This window comes from Loxodonta africana, chromosome 4, assembly GCF_030014295.1.
Source record: "Loxodonta africana isolate mLoxAfr1 chromosome 4, mLoxAfr1.hap2, whole genome shotgun sequence".
NCBI lineage: Eukaryota > Metazoa > Chordata > Mammalia > Proboscidea > Elephantidae > Loxodonta > Loxodonta africana.
In genome coordinates, this window is record NC_087345.1 from 177,273,525 (window position 1) to 177,295,745 (window position 22,221).

Here is a 22,221-nt window from a genome sequence, read left to right on the forward strand (position 1 = left end):
AAAGGTTTGCTTCTTATGAAAAGGCTTAGAGATTAGATTGGTTCACTATAACTTTTGACTCAACCAATGTCACCAACAAATTTTACCAATAAATGATGCACCCATCCCTCAGTGAGCAAGCACGCAAATATATGTGGTAGACAGCCATTCACAACTGCGTCCTTGGCTTTGGTATTTAAAATCTGTATCTTCTGAATCACATTCCACTATCCTGCAAACAACAGGAACTGTGACTCACGTCACGTCATCCCAAAGGGCTGTTGGAAATGAAACCGCCTAGAAACCAAACGTCACTAACTAGTTTATTTCTAAACTAATTATTTTTTGTCTGCAGGTAGACCACATTGATCCAACTTAGTCATGTTTCATGACGATATGAGAGGTTCAGGGTGTAGGGAAAGAAACATATGGTTGAATTCTTCCACCCATAAGTTTTTTCTTTCAGTTCTAGTCTGAAGGCTGCTCAGAAAAAAAAAAACCAAACCCATTGCCATCGAGTCAATTCAGACTCATAGGGATCCTACAGAACAGAGTAGAAATGCCCCACAGGGTTTCCAAGGAGAGCCTGGTGGATTCGAACTGCCAACCTTTTGTTTAGCAGCCATAGCTCTTAACCACTACGCCACCAGAGTTTGGGTTTTGCTGAGAAATAACAGTAGGGTAACGCTCAGGCTCTCCCAAGCATCCTGGTTTACCCCTCTATTACCTGTTTTTGTGAAACTGAAATGATTCAGTTCTCTTTACTCTAAAACAAGCATAGAATTTCTAACAATTTTATCAATTAAGTTGTCAAACAGCAGTTTATAATCGGGACCACAATCTGATGCAAAATTTGAAGCTAATTTGTGCTGCAATAATAGCTCCTATTTACATTACAGACTCACACAAAATAAATACTTCAGTTAATCTGTATATTTTGTTCATGGGACCAATTCTGTAAACAAAACAATTATTCAAGCAATGAGTCTCCAGCCAAATGCAAATCAATTTGCTTCTCTTACACAAGATCTTTCTTTTCCAGTAAGAAATTTTTAAATATTGGCCTCACAAAAAAATTTCCTGTCTGTATTTCTCTTGAGTGTATCTACGTGTCTACCTTCTGACATGGGTGCACAGTAGGACCCCTCAAAGTTCAGTTGGTGAGCCCACTAAACAGAATAAAGCAGTATAACATACTGGAAGAACACCAGGCTGGGGGCAGAAATCGAGTTGTAGCAAGAAAACAGTGTTTTCTCACTAACACAGGCACCTCGAAGGGGTTCCTGCTAGAATTAAATGCTATAATGTTAAGTTAAGGGCAGGTACTGTGTCTACCACCTTGTAAGCATTCAACAAATGTAAATTCCTTCCTTTGGAATTGTGGCTAACCAAGGGCACATGTCAGAATCACTCCTGTAGCCTTTTTAAAAACATTCCAGCTTAGTCACAGAGATTCTAGCAGGAGGGGGTGCCTAGGAGTCTGCACTTTAATATGATTCTTAGGAAGACTAAAGTTTGCAAACCACATCTGAATGCAAACCATTTGTAAAAGGCAGCCCTAGTCTCAGGCCTGCCAAGATTTGGGTGACTTACCTTCATACTCTGAAAGGAGACTGATTGGTGTATTTATGGCGGGGGGTGGGGGGGATGTCAAGGGCAACAAGGATGACTACAATGTACCTCTAAAGCCCCTCACACCTCTGAGGCTCTCATTTTAAGGACAGACAGGAGGCCAAGCACAAGAGGAAATGACACCCCTCCCCTTTCAGGGGAGTCGTCTAAGATTTCAACTGAAATTTGTAGCACTGTGCTAAAGACCAAGTGTGGGTCAGCCTGAGAGAACAGAATCTTGGGATCCACAAACACAAAGGGAGTTCCCACCCACTCCCAGACTCTCCAGATCTCTCATAGCCGCTCAAGACTGTGCCAGGGTAGGGGACAGAAGAGAGCCCCCCAGAGAGGCAGGACCCTCTCCCCAAGACAACAGCAGCCTTAAGCCATGAAGGGCAGAGCAGCGAACCCTGTCACATGCAGGTGGACGCCCAGTGCACCTGGGGGAAGGGTAAAAGAAAAAGACCACACTCCTGGAGGAGGAACAGAAAGTGTCTCCAGCAAATGAACAGCCAATGATCTCAGAAAAAGCCAGAAAAGTCCCATCTCACCCTGGACCCACGGACTAAGGATCTGACTAAGAGACATCCCTCTTGCCCCCACTGGCCACTAGCAAGCACCAAGTAATAAACAACGGCAGTCTCCGACTGACGGAGGGGACAGAACATGGAAAGGAAACCCCTTTTGAGGCGCTGGTGAACCCTCTGCAAACCCCAGGCTAAGCACCAGATAAGGCTAGAGAAACCTGAAGCCAATGGTGCACTGAAGGAAACAATAGCAACAACAAAATCCAAACCCAACTCACCTCCAGACAAGACTGACCCAGCCTCCCACACTAATGATCTGGCAGAAGGGTCAGCCCATTTCCAGGCATAAATACTCCTTACGTCAGTCTCTGCTCTCCTACACTGATGTGTCAACTGAAACGTGAAATACAAAAAAGCAATAACAAACAACCCAATATCAACAGACAAAGCAATCAACAGGACTAGGCTCAGAGATGACTTGGATGATGTTAGAACTATCAGCCAGGAAATTATTCAAAATTATAATTAATATATTAAAGGCTCTAATGGAAAAGATGCCCAACTTTCATGAAGAAATGAAGGATGTCAGCACAGAGGTAGAAACTATGAGAAAAAGTCAAATGTCAATGATAGAAATAAAAACACTGTAACAGATATGAAGAACACTGTCAATGGACTCATCAGGAGACTGTACCCAGCTGAGGGGGGAGGGGGTCCAGTGAATTTGAAATAGGTCAACAGAAGCTACCCAACCTGAAACACAGAGGAAAAAAGAGTGGAGGGAGTGGTTCAGAAAAAAGCATCCAATGGTCTAAGATAAGGAAAACAGAGAATGGGGAAGTATTTGAAGGGATAATGACCAAGAATTTTCCAAAATGAATGAAAGACATTAAAACTGCATATGTCAAAAGCTGAGAATCTCAAGCAGCATAAAGCAAACTTATTTTGCAGTTTCCCAACAATAAGAGCACACCCCTCAAGAGGAACATCTTGGAAGTACCCAGAGAACTTTTTCAACAATACACACCCTAGATTCCTGCGGAAAAAAAAAAAATTCCTGCCTTAGTAAACCTATGTCCCCTAGATATATTGGGACAGAAAGAAAAAAAAAAGGATAAAAATCATTTATTTTGATCCTTTCAAATCCAAAAAAGAGTTCAAAGAGAATACAAACTTGTAAGTCACTGTAGGCAAAAACAAATTAATTCAACAAAAATGTGTCGTTAGGAAGGACATCATGTTGGCTGAAGTAGAGGGTCAGTAAAGGTGAGGAAGACTTGGTGAGATGCACTGGCACAAGAGCCCCAACAACAGACTCAAAGAGGCCCGCAACTGTGACGACGACAGGATCAGGCTATGTTTTGTTCTGTTGTACATAACGTGACCATAAGCCAGAGCCAACTCAACGGCCGACTGTGTACAAACTTTATCAAGCCATACATTTTGCCACATTTGTTTCAGATTTTTTTTAAGGAAGAACCTATGCAGACAAGAGTTGAAGTTCTCTGTGTATCCCTGCCCAGTCCTTTCTCTTCCTCTCTCCCCCTGACTTTGATATTTCCCATTCGAGTGCATGTTTTACATATACCTTTGTGGATGTTGTTAGGTGCCATCAAGTAGGCTCCGACTCCTAGAGATCCTAGGCACAACAGAACAAAACACTGCCCGGTCCTGTGCCATCCTTACAATCGTTGTTATGCTTGAGCTCACTGTTGCAGCCACTGTGTCAATCCACCTGACTGAGGGTCTTCCTCTTTTCAGCTGACCCTGTACTCTGCCAAGCATGATGTCGTTCTCCAGGGATGGATCCCTCCTGACAACATGTCCAAAGTATGTAAAACTCAGTCTCGCCATCCTTGCCTCTAAGGAGCATTCTGGCTGTACTTCTTCCAAGACAGATTTGTTCATTCTTTTGGCAGTCCATGGTAGATTCAATATTCTTCGCCAACGCCACAATTCAAAGGCATCAATTCTTCTTTGGTCTTCCTTATTCATTGTCCAGCTTTCACATGCATATGATGCAATCAAAAATAACATGGCTTGGGTCAGGCACACCTTAGTCTTCAAGGTGACATCTTTGCTCTTCAACACTTTAAAGAGGTCCTTTGCAGCAGATTTACCCAATGCAATGCGTCTTTTGATTTCCTGACTGCTGCTTCCATGGCTATTCATTGTGGATCCAAGTAAAATGAAATCCTTCACAACTCCGTTTATCATAATGTTGCTCACTGGTCCAGTTGTGAGAATTTTGTTTTCTTTATGTTGAAGTGCAATCCATACTGAAGGCTGTGGTCTTTGATCTTCATTAGTAAGTGCTTTAAGTCCTCTTCCCTTTCAGCAAGCAAGGTTGTGTCATATGAATAATGCAGGTTGTTAATGAGTCTTCCTCCAATCCTGATGCCCCATTCTTCTTTGTACAGTCCAGCTTCTCGGAACATGTGCTCAGCATACAGATTGAATAGGTGTAGTGAAAGAATACAACCCTGACGCACACCTTTCCTGACTTTAAACCAATCATTATCCCCTTATTCTGTCCAAACAACTTCCTCTCAATCTATGTAAAGGTTCCTCATGAGCACCATTAACTGTTCTGGAATCCTCATTCTTTGCAATGTTATCCATAATTTGTTATGATCCATACAGACGAACGTCTTTACATAGTCAATAAAACACAGGTAAACATCCTTCTGGTATTCTCTGCTTTCAGCCAGGATACATCTGACATCAGCAATGACATCCCTGATTCCACGTCCTCTTCTGAAACCGGCCTGAATTTCTGGCAGTTCTCTGTCGATATACTGCTACAGCCGTTTCTGAATGATTTTCAGCAAAATTTTGCTTGGGTGTGATATTAATGATATTGTTCTATAATTTCCACATTCGGTTGGATCACCTTTCTTGGGAATAGGGATAAATATGGATCTCTTCCAGTCAGTTGGCCAGGAAGCTGTCTTCCATATTTCTTGGCATAGACGAGTGAGCGCCTCCAGCACGGCATCTGTTTGTTGAAACATCTCAATTGATATTCCATCAATTCCTGGAGCCTTGTTTTTCGCCAATGCCTTCAGAGCAGCTTGGACTTGTTCCTTCAGTACCATCGGTTCCTGATCATACACTACCTCTTGAAATGGGTGAACACCGACTAATTCTTTTTGGTATAATGACTCTGTATTCCTTCCATCTTCTTTTGATGCTTCCTGCATCATTTTAAATTTTCCCCATAGAATCCTTCATTATTGGAACTCCAGGCTTGAATTTTTTCTTCAGTTCTTGCAGCTTGAGAAACACTGAGCATGTTCTTCCCTTTTGGTTTTCCATCTCCAGCTCTTTGCCATGTCATTATAATACTTTATTTTGTCTTCTCGAGCCGCCCTTTGAAATCTTCTGTTCAGTTCTTTTACTTTCATCAATTCTTCCTTTTGCTTTAGCTGCTCAACGCTCGAGAGGAAGTTTCAGATTCCCCTCTGACATCCATTTTGGTCTTTTCTTTCCTGTCTTTTCAATGACCTCTTGCTTTCTCCATGTATGAGATGTCCTTGATGTCATTCCACAACTCATCTGGACTTCTGTCACTACTTTTCAACTTGTCAAATCTATTCTTCAGATGGCCTCTAGATTCAGGTGGGATATACTCAAGGGCATATTCTGGCTCTCGTGGACTTCCTCTGATTTTCTTCAGTTTCAACTTGAACTTGCATATGAGCAATTGATGGTCTGTTCCACAGTCGACTCCTGGCCTTGTTCTGACTTATGATATTAAGCTTTTCCATCGTCTCTTTCCACAGATGTAGTCAATTTGATTCCTGTGTGTTCCATCTGGCAAGGTTCATGTGTACAGTCGCCGTTTATGTTGGTGAAAGAAGGTATTTGCAATGAAGAAGTCACTAGTCTTGCAAAATTCTACCATTCAATCTCCTGCATTGTTTCTATCACCAAGGCCATATTTTCCAACTACTGATCCTTCTTCGTTTCCAACTTTTGCATTCCAGTCATCATTAATTATCAATGCATCCTGATGGCATGTTCAATCAATTTCAAACTGCAGCAGTTGTTAAAAATCTTCCATTTCTTCATCTTTGACCCTAGTGGTTAGTGCATAAATTTGAATAACAGTTGTATTAACTGGTCTTCCTTGTAGGCATATGGATATCATCCTATCACTGACAGTGTTGTACTTCAGGATAGATTTTGAAATGTTCTTTTTGACAATGAATATACAACACCACTCCTCTTCAAGCTGTCATTCCCAGCATAGTAGACTATATGATTGTCCGATTCAAAATGGCCAGTACCAGTCCATTTCAGCTCACTAATGCCTAGGATATCGATGTTTATGCGTCCCATTTCATTTTTGACCATTTCCAATTTTCCTAGATTCATACTTCATACATTCCAGTTTCTGATTATCACTGGATGTTTGCAGCTGTTTCTTCTCATTTTGAGTCGTGCCACATCAGCAAACTCATAGGGTCCCTGTGAGTCAGAATCGACTCAACAGCACAGGGTTTGGTTCGGGGCTTTTACATCAGCAAAGGAAGGTCCCGAACACTTTACTCCATCCACGTCATTAAGGCCGACTCTAATTTTAGGAGGCACCTCTTCCCCAGTCCTCTTTTGAGTATCTTCCAACCTGGGGGCTCATCTTCCAGCACTCTATCAGACAATGTTCTGCTGCTATTCATAAGGTTTTCACTGGCTAATGCTTTTTAGAAGTAGACTGCCAGGTCCTTCTTCCTAGTCTTAGTCTGGAAGCTCAGCTGAAACCTGTCCTCCATCAGTGACCCTGCTGGTATCTGAATACCAGTGGCATAGCTTCCAGCATCACAGCAACACGCAAGCCCCCACAGTACGATGAACTGACAGACATGTGGAAGCCCTTTGTAGATATGTATTCATAAAAATATATGATTATTTTGCATGTCTTTATATAAAAAATGTGTCTAGTGCCTACAGTCTACAGGGAACATTATGATTAACTTAAACATTTTAAGATGCCAGTCTCTCCCCATAATAAATTTAAAAGATGAGTAATCTGTGACAAAGTCGGGTTTCAAGAATCTCACTTCAATGAAGTCAACCAAAGAAAGGTGGAACGCCAGTTCACAAAAGGCTTGGGGCTTAATAAATGTGCTCACCTTGACTGAGGGTTAATCATTCTAACTATTCTGAATGATAACTAAATAAAAATTTTTGGCAGACATGATTTGACCACTAAAAATCAGATACATTTAATTCTCCTTCCTTCGTAAACATTTTAAACATCTCCATCAAGGCTACCAATGACACCTTGGTGTCTAAATTCAAGGGACATTTTTCAGCCTTAGCCTGTTTTTCTCTACTTCATTGATTGCTTTTTCTCTCAATCTCCTTTGGTGCATGTTTGGCCCACCCCTCTACGACATATTTCCCAGTGTTCTATCCTAGGCTCTCTCTTCCAGTTCAAACCTATCCTCTGGATGTCAACTATCAAGAACATGCCTATGCCTTCCAAAATGAGTTATCTCTAAACTAAATCTTTCTCCCGAGCAATACCCCTGTCATATAATAACTATCAACAGGCCATCTTTGCTTAGGTTTCCCTTACTTCCCCCAACTCAACAGGTCATTCCTTCTCCTCTTCTATATTCCCTTTTGCTTGTGACTAAACCAGAAATCTGTATGTCGTCTTAGACTCCTGGTTCTCCTCATTCCTCATTCTACACAGCCTTCCAGTATTGTCCGTTTTACCTTAATGCCTCATAAATGTTTTATTCTATCTATCATGGATTGAATTGTGCCCCCAAAACACAATTCAACTTGGCTAGGTCATGATTCCCAGTATTGTGTGGCTGTCCTCCATTTTTTGATTGTAATTTTATGTTAAACAGGATTAGGGTGGGATTGTAACACTCTTACTAAGGTCCCAACCCTGATCCAATGTAAAGGAGTTTCCGGGAGGTGTCACACCATCTTTTCTCCTACAAGAGATCAAAGGAAAGGGAAGCAAGCAGAGAGCAGGGACCTCATATCACCAAGAAAGCAGCGCTGGGAGCAGAGCATGTCCTTTGGACCTGAGGTTCCTGTGCTGAGATGCTCCCAGACCAGGTGAACACTGATGACAAGGACCTTTCTCCAGAGCCAATAAAGAGAGAAAGCCTTCCCCTGGAGCCAGCACCCTGAATTCGGACTCAGCCTACTAGACTGTGAGAAAACAAACTTTCCTTTGTTAAAGCCATCCACTTGTATTTGTTACAGCAGCATTAGATAACCAAAACAGAATCTGGCACCGAGAGAGGAGTGCTGCTCTAACAGAAACCTAAAATGTGGAAGCAGTTTTGAAACTGTGAATGGATAGAAGGCTCAAAAGGCAGTGAGGAGAACTGTTAACACCAGAGAAACAGCAGCAAGGGACCAGCCGCAGCAGCAAGCCCCAGTCACTTATCAGTGGAGCTACTGAGCTCTGGAACACTTGCCCCAGCAAAGCAGATGTAGGTTTGAGGCCTCAGGAGCCAAGAGGCCAAGGAACCAGGAAGCGGAAGCTGAAGAGACAAGAACACAGGAAGCCGAGCTGCCTCAGTCTCAAAAGGTATGGCTATGACCTCTGGCTTTCAAAGGGTGGACCCATGGCCTCTGGTGTTTCTAAGGGTGGAGTTGCCACTCAGGTGGACTAGGAGAACTGTGCACCTAAAGCTGAGGGAGCAGAGTGGCCATCCCAGTGGGCCTGGAGCACGGAGCTGAAGCCCAGAGCCAAAGGGCCTCCACTCAGAATCTGGAAAGTATGGCCATTACCTAGGGTCTGCGGGGCAAGGCCATTGTGTAAATTATCTCAGAGAACAACGGATTATTTTCAAAGCCTTGATGGTTAATGTAATGTGTTTTGCTGACTTGCCTGGTGCCTGTTATGCCTTCTTTCCCTTCAATTTCTCCTATTGGTAATGGAAATGTCTAGCTTGTGCCTGTTCGGACACGGTACTTTGGAAACAGATAACCTGTATTCTAGATTTCACATATGAAGAGAAATTTTTGGATTTTGGACCTGGAGTTGATTTAAGACTTTTGCTAGGACATGACAGGGCAAATGTACTTTACATGTGGCAAGTAGATGAATTTTGTGGGGCCAAACTGTAGAATGTCATGGACTGAATTGTGTCCCCCCAAAATACCTGTCAACTTGGCTAGGTCATGATTCCCAGTATTGTGTGGCTGTCTTCATTTTGTGATTGTAATCTTATGTTAAAGAGGTTTAGAGTGGGATTATAACACCCTTACTAAGGTCACATCCCTGATCCAGTGTAAAGAAGTTTGCCTGAGGTGTGGCCTGCACCACCTTTTATCTTACAAGAAGAGAGAAAAGGAAAGGGAAGCAAACATGTTCTTTGGACCTGGGGTTCCTGCGCTGAGATGCGCCCAGACCAAGGGAAGCCTAATGACAAGGACCTTCCTCCAGAGCCAACAGAGAGAAAAAGCCTTCCCCTGGAGGTGGTGCCCTGAATTCAGACTTCTAGCCTACTGGACTACGAGAGGATAAACTTCTCTTTGTTAAACTCATCCACTAGTTGTATTTCTGTTACAGCAGCACTAGATGACTAAGACACCACCCATCCTCGCAACCACTATTTTAGTTACTTATCTGTCATCTTAAGTACATAACTACCCTCCCTAACTAGTTCTCCATGCCTCTGTGCCTGTCAACCTCCTGCCCAATTCTGTGCACTCAGGCTAGAATAACAGTATAAATACCCTGGTGGTTAAGAGCATGGACTCTGTAGTCAGATGACCTGCCTTGAGATACTAGTTCCACCATTAGCTCTCTTCAAGTTTCTCAAATGTAATATGGGGATAATTATTGAACATACCTCATAGGATTGTTACGAAGATTCAAGATAATGTACAGTCCATACCATGGTGTCTAGCCCATGCTAAGAACTCAGGTGCAAATTGGATTGTCGCTTCTCTGACCAAAATTCTTCAATGACTCCCCGTTGCCTTCAAAATAAAATCCAAATTCCTGGTATAGAACACAACATTCTCCCTGTCCCACCTTCTATCATATACAGCCTCATCTTGTGCCATAACCTACCCCCAACCTACCACAAATACTTCCCCTTCCATTCCCACTTCTGACACTAGGATCTACTGGCAGTTAGGCTGTTAGCTGATGCTCCAAGCTCACTCTCTCTACTTGCTCTGGTGTCTTGCTCATATTCATCTCTTTCTCAGCTATCACAGCCTTTCTACTCACAGTTAGCCTGAGAGAAGTAGCTCAGAGACTGCCTTTTCTCACCACCTTCACTCTCCAAGATGGCTATCTTATTCTTCCTTAGTGAGAATAACATTTTTTAAGAAATTCACTTTGTTTTCAAGCACAGTATGTATTATAATTTTTAAAAATAACTGGATCCTAGATTATAAGCTCCTCAAGGGCAAACAATCTATGTCTACTTCACTCACCACAATGTCTGGCTCTATGATTCTCTGTTTAAAGAAATCCTAACTAAATACTTTGTTTTAAAATGCCATTGACATTTATTTTGTGAGTAAAATATTATAAATTTGCAAGCGAAGCAAATGCCTTCAAATATTTAATTCAAGAATCACAATGTATAAGTTAAAAATTTTCCAAATAATAAGCTTTTTTTTTTTTTTTTGGTTGATAACATTTTCTTATGTGTATCCTAGGTATTCAAATGCTTCATTCATTTATATAAATTACATGTAGCTCTTTGAGAAATAAGGTTTTTCTTTCCCCCCCCCTTGCTTTAGATAACCACAGAAAAACCTCTGAACTGAGTTCTGGTTGATTTCTGGGCATTGTAAAAGTGAACTCCTTGCCACTAATAAGGCCTTGTCACAGATCCCTTATACAATCATACATTAGCTACATTTCTTAAATGAACCGTGCACAGCTGTTGCTCACATTTCAGCAGAGCCCTAGGATACTCACTGCCTGAGCACACAGGCTCCTACCCCAACATTTTAAAATATACGTTCAGCAATCCACATCACAGGTAACATAGTGGGTTTAAACTGTAATACAACTGATTTTATAGTCTTAACTATAAATTATATACTTCACAGTCATGACTACTGAATAATAACTTAAAACATCATTACATGTTGTTTGCTTTTTTGCAACTCATTTAAAAGACTGTCAGTCAGTTACATACTTCAGAACCACGGACTGATTATTCTGAGGGCCAAGCCTCCTGAAGATGATACTCACCACTCAGAGTACATCACTCAGTGGTTTCCCTGAGTTCAAAACAACTGTACACGTATACCCACAGGAGAAATAATGCCTACAGCACCTTGCTGGGCACGGGGCCCCCAGAGTGCATAAAATAGTCTTTACCATAGAGTCGATTCCAACTCATAGCGACCCTATAGGACAGGGTAGGACTGTCCCATAGGGTTTCGAAGTCTGTAATCTTTATTGGAATCCACTCGACAGCAACGGGTTTAATCTTTGTGGAAGCAGACTACCACATCTTTGTCCGTGGAGCGGCTGGTGAATTCTAACCATAAATCTTTCAGTTAGCAGCCGAGAGCTTGCTTAACCATTTCGCCACCAGGGCTAGGGCTCTCTGTACACAAACCTAAAGCTATGCCAATGCCTGGAAATACTTTTCTCTCATACCAGTTTGACTTAGCTTTTCACTTTTTCTGAACAGAAGAAAGTCTAAAAAGATGGGTATATGTATAAACACACACATCTATAACACCACAAGCTGTTTCCAATCTTTTTTTCTAATTCAGAGTTCAACAAGCTCATAACAACCTTAACCATGTTCTCACAGAGGTCCTTTTTTCCGGAAACCAAAAAACCAAACCAAACCCACTGCCACCGCTGCCATTGAAACAGTTCCAACTCACAGCAAGAGGAATAAAGCCAGACTCTTAAGGAAGATTAGAACTCCTGTGACTATCTCCTCTGCCTCTGTGACGAACATGGCATTCTAGAGCAATCCTAACCTTCAATTACATTAATAAAGCATGATAAACACACTTCATGAAATTAAAGGAAACTGTCTCGTTATCAGGAAATTTCATTACGCTATTGACCTAACTTCAGTCTGAGCCATCAGATAAATTTCAATACACATACCTCAGCTTACTGGTTTCTTACTGGTGCTGTAACAAATTATCACAAATTTGGCGGCTTAAACAATGCAGGAGTCACTGCGTGATGCAAATGGTTAAGCAGAGCCTGGTGACACGACGATCAAGCGCTCAGCTGCTAACAAAAAGGTTGGCAGTTCGAACCGACCAGCGGCTCTGCAGGAGAAAAGACCTGGCCATCTACTCCCATAAAGATTGTTGTTGTTAGGTGCCGTCGAGTTGGTTCTGACTCCTAGTAACCCTACGCACAACAGAACGGAATACTGTCTGATCTTTCACCATCCCCACAATCATAACGATTAAAGCCTAGGAAACCCTACAGGGCAGTCCTGCTCTGTCCTATAGGGTTGTTATGAGTCGGAATTGATTCAACCTCACAAAACAACAACAAGAGTTATCTCCTAACTAATGGTATCACTGTGCTGTACAACGGATGGGTGGGCTACAACAGGAATAACGTAACTGCTAAAAATACTCATCTGCACTTAGCGTTTGCACTGAGAACCCTTCCATCTCCTTTCAGGATAGGTACTTATGCTTTAAATCATTCACTTTAATTATATCCAATTAAATACATCTGTACAATCTGACTGTGGCTCCTGTAAAAATATTTTGAATCAAAATTATGTATCAGTGTTCATTACTATCATGGTGACATGGAGCTAAGGTATATTTACACAAGGATGTTAGATTTGATCTCAGACTGACAGTATTTTCTCATGTGTTTTTAAAATACCATTTTATTTGTGTTTTAACTAATTTTTATGGCTTTTCCACTTATCCATTTTATGGGAGTATTTTTTGCTTTTACAACTGTAGATGTACTTCAGCCTACAACTATAAAGTTATAAAATTAGTGTGTAAGTGTGCTTCATCAAATACAGCTGAACAGTGAAAAGGCAATTAAACAGAGGCCCTTTTCTTCTCAACACCAATGCTGAGCTTATAAAAAAGGAGAAGAAGGTCTCAATTTTCAACAGCCCACTTACAGAGGCCCTCTTGTGGGCCACAATATATGGGGGGGGCGGGTACTGGGACTATATATAGCATCTTAATGCTTACTTAGAAAAGATCATTTGGGTAAATTTGGGGTCAGAGATTAACTGAACCATGAAAAGAAACTACAGTTTCTATAAAACAAGACTGAAATATCTTTAGTTTGTATAGACAACTGGAGGTGATAGAAAGATATGAAAAGAATACAAAAAGTAACTTGAACATACAGAGAAAAAAATAATGGCCTATTATATTTTCTTCTTTGTTACCAAGTCTCCTATCATCAAATTTATGTCTCTAGTTTGAGAATGATTCTCAACCCTGGTTTCCATGTAAGCAAGGTAGAAAGTTTAGGAGACTCAGGCACAACAGACCGGAGGGCCACTGATGGATTCAAAGCCCAAGCATCACCATTCTGAAAAAAAATACCAATTATTAACTGTTTATGGAAAAAAATTTATACCCACAGAGTAGTTTGTCAGTAAAGCTGTCATAGAAGCATAACAATTAGGGAAGGGAGGATACGACAATTAATTAAGGTCATGGACTCTGATATCAGACTCATGTTCAAATACCAGCTCTCTTCTTACCGGTTGTGTGAGCTTCGGCAATTATACCCTCCTTCAGCTTCAATTTCCTTTTCATAAAAATGTCGACAATGATGGCAGCTACTTCATAGGCTTGTTAAGAGGTACAAAGAAGACGGCAAGATGATGCCTGTAAAGTTCTTTGCAAGGTGCCTGGAGAATAGCACTCAATGAGTGTTTTTTATTATTTTTGTTACTGACACTGTAAATCAATACTAAAACAACAACAACAAAAAAAAAAAACCCATTGCCATTGAGTCAATTCTGACTCATAGGGACCCTGAACGACAGAGCAGAACTGCCCCACAGGGTTTCCAAAGAGCACATGGTGAATTCGAACTGCCAACCTTTCTGGTTAGCAGCCGTAGCTCTTAACCACTACGCCACCAGGGTTTGCCAATCAATACTAGCTTGACACAATTCCCAAAAAGTCATTAATTTACTAGCTAAAACTTATGACTTAAAATCTTGCTTACAAAGTTTAGGTTTAAGAATAAAAATATTATATTGTTTTTTTTCTTTAGTTGTTAATTTAGTAGCACGTTTTATTCCAATAAAAAAAGTCCAGGAGATACACAAAATCAAAGAACTATATAAGTGCAGTATGTCATTTCAGTTCTTCATGTCCTCCACCTTCTTTATTACAATTAAAAAAAAAAAAATACATGATTTTAGGATATTAGTAATGCCTTCCTGACATACTTGTTAAAGGACTAGTAAAGCAGCTGCTGTTAATTCTGGCTCCCCGAATCTGACTCCTGTAGCCTGCAGATTCCTGAAGCGTCTATCTCTTCTCTTCCTCCTCTCCTCCCTTTTCCCCTTCCACAGGCAAAAAAAAATAAGAAAAAGCTACAATCACTGGTGGCCCAACAAAACTTTATACGTGAGGTCCACGTAATTAAATACCCAATACTGATCTGAAATAATTATGTTTAGAACATCTCTAAGAAGCTTTACCATATTAAGATAAAACTCATAATGTTCTACATGCAATTTGCTCAGTAAGCAGCCTTCTAATACAGGGTGGGAAGATTAAGCTCAGTTTCATTCAATTAAATAAACATTTATTAAGACACTATTACATCAGGAACTGCACTAGACGCTGAGGACAGTGGGATACAAGGATACTGAGTCAGACCTCAAGAAGCTTAAATGGTTTCACTTTAACCCCATAATATAATTTTCTAAAAGTACTTATGATCACTACCCAACTTCAGTCCGATGATTAAAATATTTAAATTAATTTTTCCTTTATTCCAATTCTAAATTTCAAAATATAAATATTGTTTTAGTCACCTCTTCATCCCCCCACCCCTTGGTGAGAGAGGGATTCCAACGCTAGCGTTTTGGGGATGGCTGCACACACGACACCCCACAGCTGACAGATGAGAGCAACAGCAGCTTATCAGTCACATGAACTCACAACCCCGGGGAGGAGGACACGGCATGCAACCAGGGCCACACAGGAGCACTCAAAACACGGCGGACAACCAGGGGCTATGGGAGACAGGCTTTGTAGTGTCAAGAGGGTGCCTCTAGATTCCACGAGAGGATGCAACTGGCTTGTTTAGATAATTCTATAGTCTAACAGGGAGCGGAAGCAGGAATCGTGCCTGGACCTGTGCTGAGAAGGGTTGTTGGCTAGGGGGCTTTATATGGCAGAGCAGAGTGGGAAGGGGAACTTGCAGCTAGGCTATTCAAGGCCTTCCTGATTTTATTGTCAAGGCAGCAAGTAATATTAATTTTAGGGCTTACACCACAAATATTTACTGAATAACTGTTCTATACTGGAATAGCCAATGGATACTGAGAGGAAGGATTCCAAGAAGTATGGGACATAGTAATTATATTCCCAAGGAGCTTACAAAGTAGCTGAACAGACAACATATAAATATATGAACAGTTAAAAGAGTAATCATTGTTGTTGTTTTTGTTAGCTGCCATGGAGTCAGACCTGACTCATGGTGACCCCATGTGTTATACAATACAACTGCTTCATAGGGTTTTCTTGGCTATAATGTTTACAGAAGCAGTTTGCCAGGCCTTTGGCTTCGAACTGCCAACCTTTACGTCATAGCCCATTACCCACTGCTCTCGAGTGGTTTCCAACTCATAGCAACCCATAAGACAGAGGAGAACTGCCCCATAGGGTTTCCTAGATTATAATCTTTATGGGAGCAAATTGCCAGGTCTTTTTTCCAGCAGAGTGAATGGTGTATTCGAATCGCCAACCTTTCAGTTAGCAGCCAAGTGCTTAACCACTGCGCCACCAGGACTGTTTTAGGTTAGCAGCCAATTGCAAGCCACTTGTACCACCCAGGCTCCTTTAAAATAATAATGAGTTAAGTAATATTATACAACAATAAAAGACAAGATCGGTATAGGCATCAAATACTGTTAGTTCTGAGAAGGCAGAAATCATTATGGTTGGAGTTGGCTAGGTACGCTTAACAATGGAAAAACAGTGGGTTATTTCTGAAGAAAAATTAACAGTATTCAGTCAGGCCAAAAAAAAAAAAGGACAGAAGCATTTCATTTTCAACTAAAATCTTCTAATTTTCATACTATGGTACATGCGTGTGCACACATGCATGGTGGCTGTTTTCCAAACTGGACTGGAAGCAGTAACACACTCACGGGTGGTGGGATCAGAATCGCATGCAAACACTTCAGGGCTGGAGTGACCGGAGACGAAGAGATAAGAGAAACGTGGGCTTTACAGACTACAGAGAGAGGATGCCAGGAACATGAGCAGCATGAAACATCATGCTTTGCTTGGACAATCAAGCATTTTCACCTTTTCTTCCATACTCCTTTTTAATATTGCCAAAATCAGCTTCGGCAGTACAGAAGTGAAAATCAATACAAGCAATAGGCCAAGAGACAAAATATGATTTTGCTTCCATGGAAAATGTTTTGAATTAATAAATTTTAAAACCACTAAAAATATCTGAGTCTTCATTCTGTCTACTCTTACAATATGATGTTTAAAGAAGAGATCTACATGACAAAGCCCAAAAACTGTGTTCAAATCCCGACCTCTGCTACTCTCCTCACCACTTGTGCGAATGTGTGCTATGCTCTAATCCCGGAGCTCAGGTTTCCTCAAGTACACAAAAGTGGTGCAAGTACGTGTCCTCTTCCAAGTGTGCTGTGGAACGGGAGAGTATAAAGCGGTGCTCCTCTAACCGGAACGTGCATGTCAACCTCCTGGAGGTCTGTGTTTCTAACCAGTTCCCAAGCGAATACTGCAGAACACACTTTGATAAGTACCATGGGTATAAAGTACACAAAACTCCCACGTAAATTATGAAAATAAATGAGTGGAATTATGTTTATTGTCGTGACTCAGAATCACAACATTAAAAAAGGCCTCAGAGACTCACATTTGAAGCTTACATTCCATCTCCACTCACCAAATCAGAAAGGACAAACCATAAATGAAATATGCTAACTAAACATAAAAACAGGTAACATATCTGCTTCATTCTTCAGTGACTCTAACCCTGAAACACTCAGTAGTCACTGTGCATATAACTCAACCTCAGAAGTAGGTGCTGAATGGTTTAAGCCAAGGTCTAAGACCCAGGAAGCCGGCAAGTGGATAAACACGTAATGTGGCCACAGGTTAGCAACAGGGAGTTGGAGGAGGGGGTGCCTCTGGGAAACAATGTGTGCGCCCTGCTTAAGGCAAAAAAATTCAAAAAATTTTAATCCTCTGCTAATCAAACAAAACCCAAACCGCCTCCAAGTTTGAAACCCTCGGCTTAAGTATCTGGCCGCCTGTGTTGGGTAAACAAATGCAATCACTCCAAAAAAGGGCAAATTTCTCATATTACTTGTTGTCATTATAGCGTTTACCCAAAACCAGTTGTTGTAGTACTTTCTAATAACCAATGGCTTAAAGTTGATACATTTCCTCTTTAATTATTAACCCTTAAAATCCACTCATTAAATTTAGTTTAGAATCTCTATTTTTATTAGAGTGCCTACTACATTAAAAAAAAAAAAATAGTAGGCACTAATTAAAACTTGATTGGTTGGTTGGTTGGTTGGTTGGCTGGACGGACGGATGGGCAGACGGACAGACAGATGAATCCAAACTCAAAGCATATAAGCACTCTTATACATCTAACACTATAAGAGCTCTTATATTATCTCCAATTATAGTTATCTACCTCTCCTGGTTTAACGCTACCTTTCCACACTGACTGCTAGGTCTCCAAAACAGAGCCATTCCACAGAACACCTTACAACATACTTTTGCAGACACAGCAAGATGCCTAATAACAGTTTGTAGAATTGTAATGTTCACCTCAAGACTGTATCCTCAGGGCTGACCTGTCCTAAATCTAGAGCATAGAGTCTCAAATTGCATCAGAATCACCTGGAGAGCTTGTTAAAGCATACACTGCTGGGCCTCACCCAGTGTGTCTGATTCTGTGGGCCGGGGTTAACCACCCAATGCCAAACTCGCTGCTGTCCAGTCAATTCCAACTCATAGCAGCCCTATGGGACAGGGCTGAACTGTCTCATAGGGTTTCCAAGGAGTGGCTGGTGGATTCAAACTGCTGACCTTTCGTTAGCAGCCACCAGGGCTCCAAGCCTGGGCTAAAAAATCCAAAACCAAACCATTGCCACCAAGTCGATTCCAACTCATAGCGATGCTACAGGAGACAGCAGAACTGCCCCACAGAGTTTCCAAGGAGTGGCTGGTAAATTCAAATTGTCCACCTTTCGGTTAGGAGCCAAGCTCTTAACCGCTATACCATCAGGGCTCCAAGCCCGGGCTAGGGCCCAATAATCTGCATTTCTAACAAGCTCCCAGGTGATGGTCATGCTGTGATTCTGGTACCACACTGTAAGAACCACTGTGCTGCAGTACTCCCTCACTTGCCACCACTATATCCTGGAACATGAGTGAAGGTTCCAATGCATCTTGTTTCTCATCCTTTCTTGTACCTTCTTAGTTAGGCATGGGTTTCAATGATTGTGTGATGATGCTCTCCATTATTGTTAACAACGTGGTTTCACCTATGCTGTCTAAAATAGACAGTCTTTCATGATTCAGAAATTTGCTATATTCTATGTAGCCATTTAAAATGGCATTTTAGAAGAACATTTATTAACACGGAAATTTTTCATGATACATTACTGACTGGAAAACAGCAACTAATAAAGCTGTATTTTGGAATGAGCATAGTATCATTGGCTTAAAGTACAGGTAGATGGATGGAGACACTGGAAGACTGGCTGGACGAATAAGTGGATACTAGAAAAAACCTGGAAGAAGATAACAGTGATTATTTCTGGTGGTGGGATTACTTGCATTTTTTTGCCAAATATTTTTCAATTAACATCACTAGGGGAAAATTAGTGGCTTCTGTTTGAAAATGTTGCGGGAAAAATACATTTTTTTATTAAAGCTTTTTGATGATATTGATTTTACTGGTTATATTCATTCTCATTTATCCCACGATAGGGTTATACAATAGAAAAACACATCTTTTGAGTCCATAAACTTAGGTATAAGGGTGAGTTACATTCCCTGAGTCATATCTGCACATCTGTAAGATGAAGGTAACATCTGCCCTATCCACCTCAGTGAGTCGTGAAGAGCAAACGAAATAACATATGTGAATGAGCTCTTGAAAACTTCGGGTAATAATTACAAGGCAGTAGAAGGCTGATTTTTAAAAGGTCTGACAGATACTGATTTGGAAACAGCTCCAGTTGGAAACTCAGCCGGTTTTCCACTTAGTGTGTAAGATACTCAAAAGGCAAGAAGAACTGGTGTATTCAATTTCAATATAATTCACATTTTATAGTGCACAAATGCAAAAGGAGTACATCCTTGAATAACTTGGAACCCACTTCATCCAAAAACCAAGTGAGCCATCCCTGCCATCCAAGAAAATATCAAAGAAATGCATGTCAAACATATTTTCCCAGCTCTAATACACAAGTCTGTATTATCATCAGGGCTCTCTTCTAGAGTTACCCATAAAACAGGGAGTGTATACTCCCCTTCTCTCCCTCGACAAAGTCCATCTAATACACAGACAACTAACTTACTTGTTCAAAAAGTACTCAGCTACCTGTCAGGGAGAGCTGAACAGAACTGGCTAGAATACCAAGCCACCGCATGTACTCACTCTGATGAGGGACAGATGGGAAACATACAAAATCACACCAAAGGTGCTATGACTGAGTTGCAGCACACAGGGTGCCATGAGAACAGAAGGAAGGAAACAACTTGGACAGGGAGAACTGGGTCCCAACGAGCAATAAAACCCATAAATACAAAGGCAGGGGAAAATGGCGGAATACTCAGACACTTCCTGCAAGCCCATTTACAACAAAGTCAAGTGAAACAATTATATTTATGACAACCTAGGAGCCCTGAACATCAAAGGCAAAGTTAGAAAACGGACTGAGCAGCAGGAGGAAAGATGGTTCAGAAGCAGAGAGGAGCTGCCAGACCTGAGTGGCCGGGATCCCTCAGGCACCATTCCTGGGAGCAACTGCGGTGGTCCGGTAGAAGCGTTCAGCCGCAGTTTCCACAGGGAGAAACAGCCAGCCACACTGCCTACTCACACCTCTGGAACCAGGCAAAAACGGTGATCTCGGCAAAAGCTAAGTACTTCCATATATTTTACCACGGCCCCCCCCGCCCCACCCCCAAGCTGGATTCAGTGGATGTTGATTTCCCTGAGCCTGAGATAGGCCCTGTTGAGTGCCTAGATCCATCCTCCCAGCCTTGGAGAAGGAATAACTTCGCAACTCAGGGAAAAGATAATTTGCCAGCTTCACTAACTAGGGGAGCTCAGTTCAGAAGATGCTCCTATCCAGGCATAAATGGTCTATGGACTTTGAATACTTTCCCCACTGCATGAACCTGTGTGGGACTATTTCAGGAGAACAGGCCCTTGTTGACAGACTACAACCACTTCAGCTGTGCGGCAGAGAGTTGGGTGATTGATGTTTGACATTGCTTTGCCTATTGAGCAGGGTACTCACCTACCCACATAAGGGGCTTGAGGACTAGTGGCTCCACTCAGGTCACCCAGCCACCCACAACAGGGGTCCAACGATAGCTGGAAACTTCCAGTCCTTACAACCAAAAACAATGGGTGCCCATGCTTCTGTCTCCAGAACCCACTTACCTGTATGCTCTAGGGAAGAGGGACATGCTTTCCTCAGAGACACTTGGGGGACAATTCTCAACCCCCTGCCTTGTTCAGAGTGTAACCCCCTGCTGATACCAAATACCGGTACCTATACCAATCACTTCTGCCCCTCTAAGACTGTAGGACAGAGCCTGTACCACACACTTGATGATTAGCTACCTGCACACCTGAGCTGAATTCATACAAGAAAAATGAATGGACTCCTAGACTAATACACCTGGTAACAGCTCTAGCCATCTGGGAACAGGGCGTCACAGCTTCAAAGGTGAAAATAATCAAGCTAGCTCACTCAAGCAACCCATTTGGGCATATCAAACAAAGCAAGAACTTACAATACAGTAAGCAAACATAAAAGAAACTAATACAGTAACTTATACATGGCTCAGAGACAACAGTCAATATCAAGTCACATAAAGAAAGAGACGATGATCACCTCAATAAGCTCTCAAAACAAAGAATCAACCAATCTTCTGGAGGGAGGTTCCCTCCTGAAATTACCAGATGCAGAATTCAAAAGATTCACATACAAAACTCTTCAAGACATCAAGAACGAAATTAGGAAGGAGATCAGAAAATACACAGAAAAGGCCAAGGAACACACAGATAAAGTAGCTGAATAAATTAAAAAGGTTATTCAACAACATAATGAAAAACTTAATAAGCTGCAAGAATCCACAGAGAGGCAGCAATCAGATATTCAGAAGATTAACAATAAAATTATAGAATCAAACAACTCAAAAGAAAGTCAGAAGAGCAGAACTGAGCAAGTGGGAGGCAGAATTGGTGAACTTAAAGACAAGGCACTTGGAACCAATACATTTGAAGAAAAATCAGATAAAAGAATCTTAAAAAATGAAGAAACTTTAAGAATCATGTGGGACTCTATCAAGAGAAATAACCTACCAGTGACTGGAGTACCAGAACAGGGAGAGATAATAGAAAATACAGAGAGAATTGTTGAAGATTTGTTGGTGGAAAACCTCCCTGATATCGTGAAAGATATCTATCCCAGGTGCTCATCAAAATCCACATAACACAGATTCAAAAAGAAACTCACCAAGACATATTATAATCAAACTTGCCAAAACCAAAGATAAAGAGAGAACTTTAAGAACAACTACAGATAAACAAAAAGTGACCTACAAAGGAGAGTCAATAAGAACAAGCTCGGACTACTTGGAAGAAACCAAGCGGGCAAGAAGGCAATGGGATTACTTACATAAAGTATTGAAA

At 41.4% G+C, this 22,221-nt stretch overlaps 1 protein-coding gene across 2 annotated transcripts in view; it reads right to left on the minus strand.

Annotated features, from left to right (window-relative positions):
• The window catches only part of DIP2C (disco interacting protein 2 homolog C), a 657,451-nt gene that overhangs the window by 544,006 nt on the left and 91,224 nt on the right, over nucleotides 1-22,221 (minus strand). The gene's annotated exons all lie outside the window — the stretch shown is intronic.